Source organism: Ailuropoda melanoleuca, chromosome 1 (genome assembly GCF_002007445.2).
Source record: "Ailuropoda melanoleuca isolate Jingjing chromosome 1, ASM200744v2, whole genome shotgun sequence".
Classification (NCBI taxonomy): domain Eukaryota; kingdom Metazoa; phylum Chordata; class Mammalia; order Carnivora; family Ursidae; genus Ailuropoda; species Ailuropoda melanoleuca.
This window is the reverse complement of record NC_048218.1, coordinates 163,363,400-163,379,811: the sequence shown is the minus strand read 5'-3', so window position 1 is coordinate 163,379,811 and position 16,412 is coordinate 163,363,400.

The following is a 16,412-nucleotide window of genomic DNA, read 5'->3' as shown; positions in this document are numbered from 1 at the left end:
CCCCCCACCCTCCACCAGAGATCAAGACAGATTGCATTAGAAGGTTAAGAGAAGCAGCTTCACATTGACCGCTTTGCCTTTCCTCCAGGACAGCACAGCTCCACACAGAGAGGTCCCCCCTGAACCTTTGGTTCCTCTCCTGGGAAAAGAGAACCTGGCAGCAGTGGAAAATCAACCTCCCTTAGCATCGTGGGTTGCTTTGAGAAAGCCCCTAATTTGATCTCACACTATGGGGATTGCAGGGGAATCTGCAGGGCCCAGCCACTGGTAATCTGGCTATGGCAGAGAAAGGGGAAGGGGCTGGCAACAACCAGCACATGGATCTCTGCAGACTGAGTTCACATCTGCAGTGCCCAAGTAGTAATTGTAACCAGTGGTTTTGCTCATCTGCAGAACCACGTTAGCAGCTCACTCTGACCAGGGAACTTGGCTCAAGACAACAAAGAGCTTTACTGATTTTAGAGCTGCTTCTCCCACTGTATGCAGGGAATCTAATTCATAGCCCCTCTCATTGTTGAACATAGTCTTTAGCCTGTCTAAACAGGGAAACTAACTAGAGCACACAGGAACCCGCATAACCCATTCAATGCCCTATGTACGGTGGCACTTCAACACAGAGCACAATTTGTGTCTAGTGGCGTCACTGGACCAGGAGATTCGGTGCACACTCAAACAATGAGCTGTGTAGGCCTTGGGCTCTGGTCTGCTGTCCTACCAGGGCAAGGAAGTTAATGGATAGCCACATCTACTACTGAATATAGTACCCAGTCCTGCCCATCTAATAAGCCTGACCAGAGAATTCAGGCAACTTCAGAACACATCCTACAGCCTCACTTGGGGAGGAAAACTTATCCAACTGCTTTCAGCTAGTGGTGCAACCCCCCATCCCCATTCTTACAGCTTGAACAGTTGCCTTATCCCCAAAATAGACCAGAATAGAAGGCCCCACTTACCCAAGGACATTACAAGCAAACACACCAAGAAACCCAAACTGGGCTGATGGGTGAAGAGCTATCTCTCCCAAAGCCAACCTGTAAAGTCTGGAAGAGTAGTTCCATTACTCAAATGAACAGATATCAACATAAGGAATCAAATATCACAAAAAACTCAGGTAAATATTACACCATCAAAGGAAACTAATTAAGGTCCCATAACTGATCCTAAAGAAAAGGATATCTATAAACAGCCAGACAAAGAATTCAGAATAATCCTCCTAAGGAAGTTTAGTGAACTATAGGAAAATACAGACAACGCAACAAAATTCGAAAAACAATGCATGAACAAAATGAGATTTGACAAGAGAATAGCAACCATCAAACAAACTAACAGAAATACTAGAGTTAAAAAATACAGTAACTGAACTGAGGAATTTCAAAAGTAGACTTAAACATGCAGAAGAATCAGCAACCTGGAAAATAAAACATTGGAAATTACGCAGTCACACTAGGGAAAAAAAGAATAAAAAAATGAAGAAAAACCTATGAAGATTATGAGACACAATGAAAAACAACAACAACAACAACAACAACAACAACAACAACAACAACAACAGTATTTGCATTATGAGAATCACAGAAGGAGAAGAAAAAGAGAAAGGAACAGAAAGCATATTTAAAGCAATAGTGGCTGAAACATCATAAACCTGGGGAGAGAAATGGACATCCAAATCTATGAGGCCCAAAGGATCCTAAGTAGGTTGAATCCAAATTGGGCTATGCTGAGACACATAATTAAATTGTCAAAAGTCAAAGACATAGGGGGCACCTGGGTGGCTCAGTTGGTTAAATGTCTGACTCTTGGTTTTGGCTTGGGTCGTGGTCTCAGAGTTATGGGATTGAGTCCCAAGTTGGGCTCCATGCTCAGCACGGAGTTTGCTTGAGATTCTTTCCCTCTCCTTCTTCCTCCCCCTCTGCTCCCTGCAAAGCAAGGATCCCAACTTGGGGCTCGATCCCAGGAACCCAGGATCATGGCCCAAGCTGAAGGCAGCTGCTTAACTGAGCAACCCAGGCACCCCAACATAGAAAGAATTTTAAGAGCAGCAAGAGGAAAGAGAGAAGTTACATATATGGGAACCCTCCCCACCCCACAAGACAGCAGATTTCTCAACATAAACTTTTCAAGTCAGAAGAAAATGGGACAACATATTTGAAATATTAAAAGAAAGAAATGTTAACCTAGACATTCTATACTGGTAATGCTGTCCTTCAGAAACAGTCTTTCAGAAACAAAGGAGGGATAAAGACTTTTATGAACAAACAAAAGCTGAGGGAGATCATTACCACCAGACTTGCCTTACAAGAAATGCTAAAGGGAGTTCTTTGAGTGGAAGTAAAAGAACACTAATTAACAACATAAAAACCCAAAAGGTAGCATAAAAATTATTGGTAATGGTAAATATAATCATAGTTAGATTCTGTCATACAGTAATGGGTTGCATAACTCATAACTGTAGTTTAAAAGTTAAAAAAAATGAATGTAACAAAAATAACCATGAATATAATAATCTCTTATTAGTTACACAATATAAAAAACATGTAAATTGTAACAGCAATAACCTAAAATGTGAGGGGTAGAAGAAGTAAAAGCGTAAAGTATATGAATTCTATTGAAGTTAAGTTTAAAAGAGAGTGTTATAAGTTTTAGTTTAAAAGAGAGTGTTATAAGTTTAAGATATCTTATGTTTGCCTCATGATAACCACAAAAGAAAGTCTTGTAGTAATTACACAAAAGAACATGATATAGAAATTAAAGCATATTGAGACCAAAGTTATATATAAAACAGAAAAAAGAGATGGGGCGCCTGGGTGGCACAGCGGTTAAGCGTCTGCCTTCGGCTCAGGGCGTGATCCTGGCGTTCTGGGATCGAGCCCTACATCAGGCTCCTCCGCTATGAGCCTGCTTCTTCCTCTCCCACTCCCCCTGGTTGTGTTCCCTCTCTCGCTGGCTGTCTCTATCTCTGTCAAATAAATAAATAAAATCTTAAAAAAAAAAAAAACAGAAAAAAGAGAGCAGCATAAGAAACAAGGAGCGAGAGATCTACAGAACAATGAGAAAACAAATAGCAAAATGACAATAGTAAGTCCTTACCTATGAATAATTACTTTAAATGCAAATGGATTAACTTCTCCAATCAAAGGACATAGAATGGCTGAATGGTTTAAAAAAAAGATTCCAACAATATGTTGCCTACAAGAGCCTCATGTTAGCCTTAAAAACACACATAGACTGAGAGTGAAGGGATGGAAAAAGACATTGCAAGCAAATGGTGACCAAAAAAATAAAAAAGGAGAGTAGCTATGTAGACAAAATAGACTTTAAACTTAAAATGATTAAGAGACAAAGAAGGCCATTGTATAATGATGAAGAGGTCAATACGTCAAGAAGATATGACAATTGTAAATATTTATGCATTCGACATTGGAGCACCTAAATACATAAAACAAAAACTAGCAAAGCTAAAAGGGGAAATAAACAGAATACAGTAAGAGTTAGGACTTTTTTTTTTTTTTTAAAGAGAGAAGTGTGGGGGGAGAGAGAGAGGGAGAGGAAGAGAGAGAGAATCTTATGCAGACTTTGCACCCAGCATGGAGCCTGATGTAGGGCTTGATCTCACAACACTGAGATCATGACCTGAGCCAAAATCAAGAGTCAGAAGCTTAACCAACTGAGCCACCCAGATGCCTGAAGCTGGGGACTTTAATAACCCTCAACAATGCATAGCTCATCCAGACAGAATCAATAAAAATACAATGGATTTGAACAATGCTATATACCAAAGGACCTAACAGACACATCCAGAACATTCTATCCAACAACAGCAGAATACACTTTCTTCTTAAGCTCACATGGAACATTTTCTAAGATAGACCATATGTTAGGCCATAAAACAAGTCTTAGCAAATTGAAGAAGATTGAAATCACACCAAGTATATTCTCTTGACCACAACAGCATAAAACTAAAAATCAACAGCAAGAGGAAAACTGAAAAATTTACCTACACATGGAAATTAAACAACACTCTCCTGGACAACCAGGGGATCAAATAAAAAATTAAAGGTGAAATAAAAAAGTTTCTTGAGACAAACAAAAATGGAAACACAAAATACCAGAACTTGTGGGATGCAGCCAATGCAGTTCTATGAGGGAGGTTCACAGGAATAAATACCTACATTAAGAAGCAAGAAGGATTCCCAATAACCTAAATCTACATCTTTTTTTTTTTTAAGATTTATTTATTTATTTATTTGACAGAGAGAGAGACAGCCAGCGAGAGAGGGAACACAAGCAGGGGGAGTGGGAGAGGAGGAAGCAGGCTCCCAGTGGAGGAGCCCGAGGTGGGGCTCGATTCCAGAACGCCGGGATCATGCCATGCCCTGAGCCGAAGGTAGACGCTTAACGACTGAACCACCCAGGCGCCCCCCTAAATCTATATCTTAAGATATAAATTGAGCCCAAAGTTAGCAAAAGAAAAAAATGATAAATATTAGAGCAAAAATAAATGAAATGGAGATTAGAAAAAACAATAGAAAAGATTAACCAGCTAAGAGTTAGTTCTTTGAAAACATAAACAAAATTGACAAACCCTTCGCTAAACCAATCAAGGAAAAAGGAGAGAGGGTCCCAATCAACAAAATTATAAATGAAAAAGGAGACATTCCACTGATACCACAGAAATTCAAAGCATCATAAGACACTACTATGAACATCTATACACCAACAAACTGGACAACCTAGAAGAAATCAGAAAGCTCTTAGAAACATACAACTTACCAAGAGTGAGTCAGGAAGAAATAGAAAATCTGAACAGAATAATTACTATCAAGGAGATTGAATCAGTGATCAGAATCTCCCAACAAAGAAAAGCCCAGGACCAGATGGCCTTGCTGATGAATTTTACCAAACATATAAAAAAGAATTAATACCAATCCTTCTTCAATAATATCAAAAAATTAAAGAGGAAGGAACACTCCCAAGGTCATTTTATAAGGTTGGTATTATCCTGATACCAAAACCAGAAAAGGACACTACTAGAAAAGAGAACTACAGGCCAATATACCTGATGAATAAGATGCGAAAATTCTCAGGGAAATCCTAGCACATTAAAAGGGTCATTCTCCATGACCAAGTGGGATTTTTCTCTGGGATACAAGAATGATTCAATATATGCAAACCAATCAGTGTGATACATCGTATTAATAGAATGAAAGAAAAGAATGCTATAATCATATATATGTATATTTCAGTCTGATTTCAAGATTTGTGCTGAAAGTCTCTTAGTTCTTGCAGTCCTCATAGAAGCTCTAGGACTGACTGGGTTGTGAGTTTAATCAGAATTCTAGTAAGCTTGAGAGGTATTTTTCTAAGGTTTGCCTTCAAAGGACCAGAGGCTGTAGAATGATCTAGCTAGCATTTTGTTTATTGTTTCCTTTCTCAATGTATAGGCCTTAGAGATTACTGATCACCGTGTTGGAGATTCTCTTATTTACCATGTCAGAAGAGGTACAGTCAAGAAAGTTTGAGTTAATCGGTTCCGTATTCGAACAGCCAGAGGTCACACAGCGTTGGGAGGTTGATAAACTAATGCACTTTTGACTTGGGGATAGAAATAAAATAGCTGTTTAGCACACTCAGCATTGGTCACTCAGGAAACCAGGGCTTCAGAACTCCTTTCAGACACCCATTGGAACATCTGAAACCACCATAACATCAAACACTGGGATAAGAGTTAGGAAGAAGCAAAAGCTGCCCGGGTGAATTTTTCTTTGACTTTTTTAAAATAAGGAAACTCAGTCAAACTTTTGCATAAATATATGATAAAGTTCCATTGCTCAGCTTTTAATGATAGCATGAATTCTAAGTAAACATGGATGAAATACAACTTGTCAGCACAAAAATACCACCTGTCATAGTCATTTGTGTATAAAATATGAGCTGCAGGTTTGAACCATATGGTTACATGAGTTCTAATTTACGTGGCATCTTCTTAAGTCAGCAGAATGCGTCCTGGCCTGCCTGCGGGAGGTGGAGTCAGCACCTCACCCAGTGAAGTGGAAAGGGCTCCCCGGGGCTTAGGCCAGTTTGGCTGCTGCAGTGGAGACTGGAGATTTGCAAGGCCAATGGCCCTGACCCAGACCCTCAAGGGCCCTCCCTCGCGGTGGCATGGCTGTCCCTATAATCAGCCTACAGGGTCGGACATGCAAAATTGAAAGATCTTAAACATCACAGCTTGTGACTTAGGCCTTCCTTCTGTTCCCACTGGCCGGGAGGAGTAATACAACCCCCTCTAGATGCAATGGGAAGAGCAGACATTTGGATGCCATTTTAAAGCAATGTTTAATGAAGTGAGAAAACGCATTTGTAGCGTTGTGCTTCGTGGCACATATATGCAAGCCCAGAAGTGCACAATGGACACATTCTGTGATTTAGACATGAATTGGAACAGCCAAGGAAATGCCATGGAAATAAAAATCAGACTCCAAAATCTAAGCTGAGCCAGAAACAGATGTACTTTTTGCTACTTAAAAAAGAAATTCTTCTGTCTTATCCTCCTGTTCCCCCTCAAGCTGTGCCCTGTCACTATCTTAAGATGACCTTTCCACTGGGGCTTCTTGAGATGCTTTCAGTGAACTGGTTGGAGCAAGTGACTCTTGACCTTTCTGCAAATTCTCAGGGAGCCCCCGGGTTCTCTGGCTGCCCTCTGGGTGGTCCCTGAAGACATGGTTGCAGATGTCTGCTCCTGATAAGTCTGGAGACCCATCATGGGCTCCGCCGGAGGCTGCAGTAGCGGCTGTGCCAAGTGCTGGGCCCCAGAGCAGCTGCTCATGCTGGGACATTGAGGGCTGCCACTCGGGCTTTTTGTGTTCTTTTGGCAGGTGTGGGAGGTTGCTCTTGCTTTTTGCGGGATTTCTTTTCCCCTGCCACTGTCAGCTGACAATAAAATCTTTCTGGTGTTGACATTCTGCTAAAGGATACTATCAACACTAAGACCAAAGTAAGGCTTAGATATTCAGGCTAAGTAAGTCTCAAAGTGAAGGTTGCGATTCACATTGCTTTGGAAGAATACACAGGGCAGCCCTCTTAGGAAGGGATGTACTTCCAGCAGGTATAAAGGGGGGAAAATCATTGACCAAGCACCCGTGGAACAGAGAAAATCTATAAATTGTTTCAGTGGCTGATAAATCACCATCACTACAGAGAAGAGAGGACACCCAATGTTTACTGAATATCTGCTAAGTACCCGGTATGACCGCAGCACTTTCCAGGACGTGTGGCCTCTTACAGTGTTCACCACCTTATTGGGAAGGTGGTATGATTGTTCCTATTTTCAAGAAGAGAAACTGAAGTTCACAGAGATGAAGACATGTGCCCTTGGGCACAAAGCTAATACACGGGTGAGCCAAGTGACTCCAATTTGTCTGAATCTCAATCCTGACTTCTTTCCCGAGCACTAGCCTAGTAACAGCTGGGCTGAGGGAATAGGAGGCCGTTGTTTAAAATTAATATTTTCTTCACTTCCAGTAACAAGCTGGAATTTAGTTACCATGACTTGAGAAGCAGCATTCCTATCTGGGAGTTTTTCTGCACAAAGAAGTTCATCCCGTTTTGTCCCTTTAGAGGGATCCTCTTTCTGTTTGTTTGCTCACTTGTGTCAAACCCACCCCAGGTATGTAGATTTTGTCTTTAGACTTCATCTAGCCCCTTTATTGGTTGTCTGCTCTATTCTTTTTTTGCGCTCAGATTTCTTGTTCTCCAACTTCTCCTTCTGGTTGTTTGGATTCTGTGTCTTGGCTACTATTCTCTCTCTGCCTTGGTTCCAGCAACCTGGTTTGGCCTTCCTCTTTGGGTGCTGACACAGTCCCAGCTCCTAGGTCTCAGGAGTGCCTGTGCTGAGCAGGTGGTTCTGGAGGCAGCCGCTATCCCCCGCCTTCCCGGTCAGCAGGAAGCATTGGGCCGCACTTTCCCTGCACCATACATAGCTTTAGTGCAATGATTTGTTTGTACATAGAAATATCCTGACTGTACAAGACACTTTCTTCTTTCTTCAGGAGTGATATTAAAATTATTTTAATATGGTGGAGCAACATCATAATATGGCAGGCCATCAAGAAGGTCAAGTCCAAGAGCCTCTTGACAGTTCTGCTACTTTGTTTATCTCTGATTCTGGCTTTTGCAGTTAATATCTTTTCTTTCTGCCATCAATATGGCTTTTCATGTGCAATTGCCTTAGACAAACTTGAAGGTGCTTTTTATTACGCCCGAGGTAGGAAGCCCATGGGCTTTTGATAAGTCTCTTGGTTGGTTTGTTTGTTTTTTTTTTAAAGATTTTATTTATTTATTCGACAGAGATAGAGACAGCCAGCGAGAGAGGGAACACAGCTGGGGGAGTGGGAGAGGAAGAAGCAGGCTCATAGCGGAGGAGCCTGATGTGGGGCTCGATCCCATAACTCCGGGATCACGCCCTGAGCCGAAGGCAGATGCTTAACCACTGTGCCACCCAGGCGCCCCTGATAAGTCTCTTGGTTTTTAAGGAGACCTCCTTGGCTACTTACCTCTGTTATTCTCTGTTCAACATGATTAAAGTTACCCGAAGGGGGTGGTACGTTGCCAGTGAAAAGCCCTGCCTTGAGGAATATAATGTCCATGGTTCTCAAACTTTCTGCCAACCAAAAGCACTTTATTATTTTCTTTTCTCAATGGTCCAGTGTTTTGAAAGATTTGGTCAGCAAATTGTATTTGCTTCACCCATTATTCTATAAATTTCCCAGAAATACGTAGTTACTTAGTGGCAGAATGAGATTCAAATCCTGGTCTGTCTGTTGACTAAAACCTGAACTCTTGGCCCCAGTAGTACAGGTCAAATTGAAATAGCACTGGGTTGAACCATATGTGATTGTCAGCGTTCGACTATTTTTGCCCTACAAAAATGGCAATGACATATGGCTCCACCAAACAATATTGTTGGACTTAATGTATATCATTTCAGACAAAGCCAGTGCTTTATATGTCAACTGGCCTAGGTAGATTTATCTTGGAAAACATACAACTTCTGGGAAGATTTTGTAGTAATGGGAGCAACTCTGATACCACATTCCCTACCATGCACCCTTCCCTTCATCTGCCCTATTCTGCCTGACCCGTAGACATCCACAGACTCCTTGGGACTGAGGACATTAGCTTGGGAAACTCTAAATAAGGTGTATAACACACATCCTGTTTGATGGTTTGTTTTTGTTTTGTTTTTTTAAAGCTTAGTACTCACACATAATTAGTATTCAAATAGGATTCTGGGACCTTTTCACTTACACATTTTCTAGTTCTTTATCCATAGTCATGAAGTAAAGGACAAACTTTGAAGAAGAAAGAGAGAGCGTAAAATTGGAGGAAAAAACCTCATGACTTGAACTTGTGTATACTCGGAGTGAAGACTGAGATTGCTTATTATTTCTAACTATATGAAGGCTTTCCATATGGAAGCCATTCATCATTATCATCATCATCAAAATAGCTAACATTAGTTTCATAGCCTACAGAGAAGTCTTACATACCTTGGATTCTCCTAACATTCCTGTGAGACAGATACTATTAGTTCCTTAATTTTTCAGATAAGGAAATTGAGTGAAGCTCAAGTCCCTGGTAGTGGCATCTTTGACTCTGGAGCAGAGCTGTCCAATAGAACCTTCTGCAATGATGGAAATGTTCTGTGTCTGCACTGTTCAATGTGGGGGCCACTAGCCGCATGTGGCCAATATAGCTGAATTTTAAGTTAGAATAGTCACATGTGCCATATTAGTACATCTCTAAAACCTGCGTTCTTGTCTTTGCCATGATTTCTCCATTTGGGGCAGGGATTCTGAAGACTGAAGAAAAGGAAGGAACACAAACTCTAGCACCTGATTTGATGGATACAAAGTTTTTCCAATGCTGAAAGGAATTGTAAGAGGTTACACATGAACCTTGCACAATTTCCTTGTGTGAAGGCTGCTAGACTGTGTGATACTCTGATTTGTCTGCGATTCTTAAACTATATTGTCCCCAGAGCCCCTCCAGGACAGGCTAAAACCAAACTCTTCCAGTTTCTTTCTAGCCATATGGTCTTATGACAAACATGACTAATTCCTGCTCTGTTTGGTCTGACTCTTGTTAATCTGCCAAATGGTTAGTACCCATTATAAAGCAGCTTTTATCCAGAGATTCTCATTAGCATGTGAAATTAGTCTAAGCCTAAACTCCATTTTGCCAAATCCCCCGTCAGTCTGCTCTTGAGATAGAGTCTGTTCACAATAGAGGTTTTGTTTCTTGAGTGTCAGGCTATCTTCCACGAGGTCAGATCATTTGCTTTAGAAATTTTTTAATTCTCAGATATATAACACTATTCACTGCAGCTTAAATTTTGGTAGAATTATATAAATATTTAAAAGTTTTACCTCTGCTACAGAGAAAAAAATACCTTTTGTTACCCAACAAATGAATTTCTTATAGCTTCATAAAAAATAAGTTTAAATTATTATTTTGTTAAATTTCACTTTATCCACTGATGCATCTAATTATTCCCTTGTCACTAAAATCTCTCAACATTGCCAAGAAACCTTGCTTTTTCTACACTCTTCTATCAGTGATGATAAGTAATACAAAGAATCAGAAATGGGTGGACTAAGAAAAAAATTTTTAAAAACTTATACCAAGGAGGATACGGATGTATACGTGGTTCCCCTAAATTTTGTGGTTTATTTCTTTCAAAATATTTTTATTAATATTTACAAAATAAACCATACTGATCAGAAAAATTAGAAAACTCTGAAACAGTTACCCCAAGACTTTCCTGAAGGAGTAAAATTTTTTTTTTTTTTTAAACTGACACAAGGTGACCAACTCTTTATTTGGTCAAATAAAGACAATTTTTAAAAAGAGAGAAAGAAAAAGAAAATGAGCATTTTCTATCATCATCACTTCTTAGAGGAAAGGATTTTATAGTGCTAAAAAAAAAGAAGAAAACCATCTTAAAATAAAGAATAGGCATTTAAAGTAAACAGATGGAGCCTTCTAAGGCTCCATGTGATGTCTCCTTTTCCTCCTCTTGACCCAAACTTGGGAATGTCCTGTTGGAAGGAAGGCATTCGCGGAGGAGAAGATAACAGTCCACCTTGCAGACTGTTCAATGATTTCGTTACACTTTATGGGAATAGTGAGGACTGTCTGACAGAGATCTGCATTTCTGTTGGTATCTCCTGCCCCTCTCTGACTTAATCTCTCCCTTTCTAGCATGTTTGCAAAACCTGCCCAATGGACAAGACTCCAGGAGGAATGATGGCGAGCCATACTATCAGTACAGTCTTCAGAGACTCTTGGGTCACATATGTTTTTTCCATCTTCTTCTCTCCTTAAAAAATGTTTATTAGTTCAACCAAAACAAGATGGGAGATAACCTGAATAGGAAATGTGTGCCCTATTTTCCTTTGTCCTAGCCAACATCAGTCACCAAGCTGTAGGAGGCCTTACGGTCTACTAGTCAAGAACTTGGGCTTTGGAGCCTGCTGCTCTCAGCACATCCATTTACCAGCTTGGTAATGTTCTAGAGTGTCAGTTTTCCTGTCTGTACAATGGGGTTACCTATGTCTTCCCATCTCTTGAAGTTGTCCCAAAGATTAGCTGCTAGTTGGTTAGCACAGGATCTGGGCCTTGGTCAGGGCCCAGCGAATGGCAGCTGCTGTTATTTTATCGGCAGGACACTGGGCACTGGGTGGAAGGTAAAGGAGCTTTTGTGTTTCTCATTGTTCAGGGTGCATTGTCACTGCTCACTAAGTATCAATCCTAATCATCATAGAAAGTGGGTGCGTGCTTTTTGGAAAGGGCACGGAGGGTCTGTGCAGGGCAAATGTCAGCCTCTTTGATGTGCTGCTGGATCATAGCTAGCTTCTTAGAAACTCCAGCTGAATGTCGATATTCTCTGAGATGCAGAATCCAGGAGGGAGAAGTTGAGAGAAAGCTCCAGCGTGGGTGGGACTCCCTGCAGAAAAGCTGTCCCAGGAATGCAGGGGGCTGGGGCTCGAATCATCAATCCTTTGTGAAGGGGCCCAAGATCTTAGATGCTCCCTGGGAGGGCTTAGCTTTCAGAGAAGACAAGTTCTAGGAAAAAGTTTGTCGCTTAGGGGAAAATAAATATAAAATTTATTTCGTCGTCTTTATTCTGATTTTGTTTTATCGAGGGGCAGGTGTGGGCTGGGGGAGACAGAGTAGGCCACAGAAGGACGGCAAAACTCCTCTACAAATCTACTGGACTAAAGCAACTCATGTTCTGAACAAGGATTATATTTTTTTTCTGTCCACCCAAACTGGCTGGGTTTTCATTGGAGGGTTTTTGGTTAATGGGAGAAGAATGTTTTTGGTGCAGATAACATTTTTTTTTCTTTTTTCTTGGCTATTGCCCTCACGAGGAAAGATCCCTTGACAGCTTGCGGTGCGCCAGATGGTATTGTTTGAATCTAGAAGCGTAGCTTGTCTAAAATATTGGGGTTATAACTTTGGCAAATTATTTAACTCTCCTAAGCTTCCCTTTCCCCATCTCTGGAATGGGGATAATAATACCTCGCTTCTGAGGCATTTGTGAAGAACAAATGTGACAACGCTTGCAAAAAAGCTGAGCACGTGTCAGCAGACAGTGTGGTTGCTGTGAGACAGGTAGAACCAGGCTCCACGGGTCACAATTCATGTCGCTGATTTCTTCACTTGGGAACTTGTGGGGACCTGTCTCCCCCAGCCCCCACCCCAATGAGAAGCAAAACTAGAGGTCATGGTAAGAGAAACCATTGCTTCTCCTGAGCACAATCTTAAAAGAGCCATGTGTTTTCAACACATTTTAAGGTAACTTGTTGACTGGAGATTTGTTTATTTATGACGAAAAGACATTAGACAAAGCCATGAGAAATACGTCATTGGAATGCAATCCAGTTGTTCAGAGTGGAAGCTTTCTTGTGTGTTCTTTCCCTCCCCTTCCCCCTGGCGTAGGTCCTTGCCCCCTGTACCCCCGGCTCAACCCACTGTTATTTGAATACTTCTGCCCCTCTGCCTCCCAGTATTGGGGTCTCAGTGCCCCCTCTGCTCCCCCTGCTCTTCTTAGGGTTGAGTCATGCTTTATTTGGAACCTCGGGCTAGGTAGGCCCCCTCTCCTATAGCAGTTGGAACTGAAGGTAAAGTGACACAAAGATGCTCAAAGATTGTAATAAAATTCAAGAAAACAGCCTGTCAATGAATGATGCCTTTTTTGAGTTTTCTAAGCATGGTGCTAGATTATGTTGCCTCTTCACATTTTCTCCTTTGTCATAAACACTTATTAAACGGGTGGTTAGGCTTGGAGATGCAATGGAGTTTGTGCGTTGATTTTTGTTTTTCCTGTTTAAAGCAAACTATTCCACTATGGGGATAAAGTATATGCCTTTCAATCTGGTGAGTAGTATCCTCTTTTCCAAGTGCCTCCAAATCTGGCCACTTATCAGAGAAAACTGGGGGCAGTGGTTTTCAAACAATTCTGGGCCTTGCCCTTGAAGATAATTCAGTGGCTCTGGACTGGGGCCTAGGGATCCTCATTGTTATCATCTATCCTGGGAGATTCTGATGGAATCAGCTCAAGGACCAGCATTTAGGAACTGCTCTATCAGTGATAATCACCCCCCCCATCACACACTCTTGCTCCCCAGCAGATAATAAATCCCTCCATAGGATTAGAAGCTCAGGGTCTCCCTGTTCCAAAGGAGACAGCTCTCAAAAAGATTTTGAATGATAAGAAGCCAAGCCCGGTCAAATTCCCAGGGATGGAATTTAACAGTGACTGATTACTCATCATCTACTAGTTGAGTATCATAATAAAGATGAATGGGAACTTGGGAAAGATCCCTCCATAACTCAGCTCTAGCAGTCAGTGCACTGGAGACCACAGGCCAGGCTGCTGGGCCCTGAGAAGGGCAGTTATTAGTTAATAGGTACACACTGAGCTTATAAAATGTTTTATTAAATGACAAAATCCTAAACATTATACAGAGTTCTATTTTGTGGTCCGTATGCTGACTAAATCCCCAGATGACTTTAATGAGCAAATGGCAGCCCATTAAAATTACAGTAGTTTTGCAAAGAAAATAGCTCCCGGAGGAGGAGAAGAAAACCACCAGGCTGCTACTGTGTTGATAGTTGTCCCGAGAGCTCCTTTCTCTTGCCCAAAGCTCTCTGGTGAAGAAAGTCGGTCCTTCTGAAAAATGTTGCCTCCCGCCTGTCCTCCTGTGTCTGGGAGACAGCACTTTGCTCTAGCTCGTCAGTTCCCAGCCTGGCTGACCTTGACGCAATGGAGAAAACAACACCTTGTGTGCATTTTGCTTAATAACACAAACATGATTAACCACTGGGAAAGAATGTATTTGTTCTTCCATCTTGGTATAGAAACCTCAGCTTTCTTTCCAGGAGACGGTATTGTAAGACAGTAACGTCTTCTACTCGGTCCTCGTGTTGATGTTAGATGTCACTAGAATTTTTGCATTGTTTTGTCCTCAGAAAAGACACTGCTCCATGCAGAGCAAAGGGACAGTTTCTGATTTCCTCTCTTTTTCCTCCTGTATTTTTCTGAGTGCCCATGTAATGTCCAGACAAGCTTGGGACACGGCTCTTGCTGTCTTAGGGCTGGCTCTTTGGAGAGGGCATCTTGAATATTTCTTTTCTGTGCACATCGCCACGCAAACATCCTTCATACCGAGATGTGGGAAGGGTTGTTAGTAATGCCTGAGATGATAAGCCTTCTGTCTCAGCTCCTGTATGTGATTTATGCTATATGTGGCATTTTAGAACCCTTGCCATCACTGGTCCTTAGGTGCAGATAAATGTTCAATTGACAAATTCTCCAAGGCAACAGGACAAAAAGATATTCATTATATTAAATAATATTATAGCATACTGAATGTACTGTAGTATGTGGCAGAGCTATTCGACAGAGATTTCTGTGATGATGAGAATGTTTCATATCTGTTCTCTCGGATAACCCATGGTTATTTAGCCCTTGGAATATGGCTAGTGTGACTGAGGAATTGAATTTTTAAATTAATTAATTTTTTGAAGAACTTACTTCTTTTTAGAGCAGTTTTAGGTTCACAGCAAAATTGAGAGGGAGGCACAGAGAGTTCTCATATCTCCCTGCCCTGACTCATGCACAGCCTCCCCCATTAGCAACATCTTCCATCACAGTAGAACCTTTCTTACAGCTGGTGAACCCACACTGACACATTGTATCAGCAGAAGTCCATAGTTAATATTAGGGTTCGCTCTTTTTTTAATAAGAAGTAGGCTCCACCCCAACATGGGGCTTGAACTCACAACCATGAGATAAAGAGTGGCGTGCTCTACTGACTGAGCCAGCCAGGCTCCCCGGGGTTCACTTTGAGTGTTGCACATTCTAGGGGTTTGGACAAATGTATAATGACAAATATATCCATCACTATAGTATCATCCTGAGTGTTTTCACTGCCTTAAAAATCCTCTGTGCTCTATTTATCTCGCTTCCCACCCCCACCCCCAACTTCTGGAAGCCACTCATCTCTTTGCCGTCTCCATAGTCTTGCCTTTTCTAGAATGTCGTATAGTTGGAAACATACAGTATGTAGCATTTTCAGATTGGCTTCTTTCATTTTGTAATATCTATTTCGGTTTCTTCTGTGTTTTTTCATGGCTTGGTAGTTCACTTCTTTTTAGCACTGAATAATATTCCACTGTCTGGATGTACCACAGTTTATCAAAGCACCTATTGAAGGGCATTTGTTGCTTCCAAATTTTAGCCATTATATGAGTAGAGCTGCTATAAACGTCCATGTGCAGGTTTTTGTGTGAACATACATCTTCAAATACTGAGGAGCAGGATTTTAATGAGTTAAAATTAAAATAGCCAGATGTGGCTGGTGGCTACTGTATCAGGTGGCCAAGTATTTATATATGAGATATATATATATATATATATATATATATTTAACATGTTTCCAGAAAAAATTTGAGGCAAAGTAGGACATATAGTAAAACCTTAAAAAGAGGAGCAATGTAGAGCCAAGAATAAAGTTTTAAAATATATACCAGAGTAATCTACTTCCTTTATGTACTACCCCTGACCTAAACTCTACGTTTTTCTAACAGAGAATACATAATAAAAGAAAAAAATCAATTACCCAAATGAGGATGTCCAAGAGCCCAAAACAAACCAACCCAAATGAGGATGTCCAAGAGCCCAAAACAAACCAGTTAGGAGAATTGCAATGTAGTTCTAAAATTAAACAGGAATTCTTCCGAAGCATTCCATGCTGTTTTTCTGCTGAAAACCCTCCAGTGGCTTCCTACTGTCCTTAGAATAAAATTCAAAGTTCTTTTTTTTTTTTTTTTTTTTAAATTTTTTT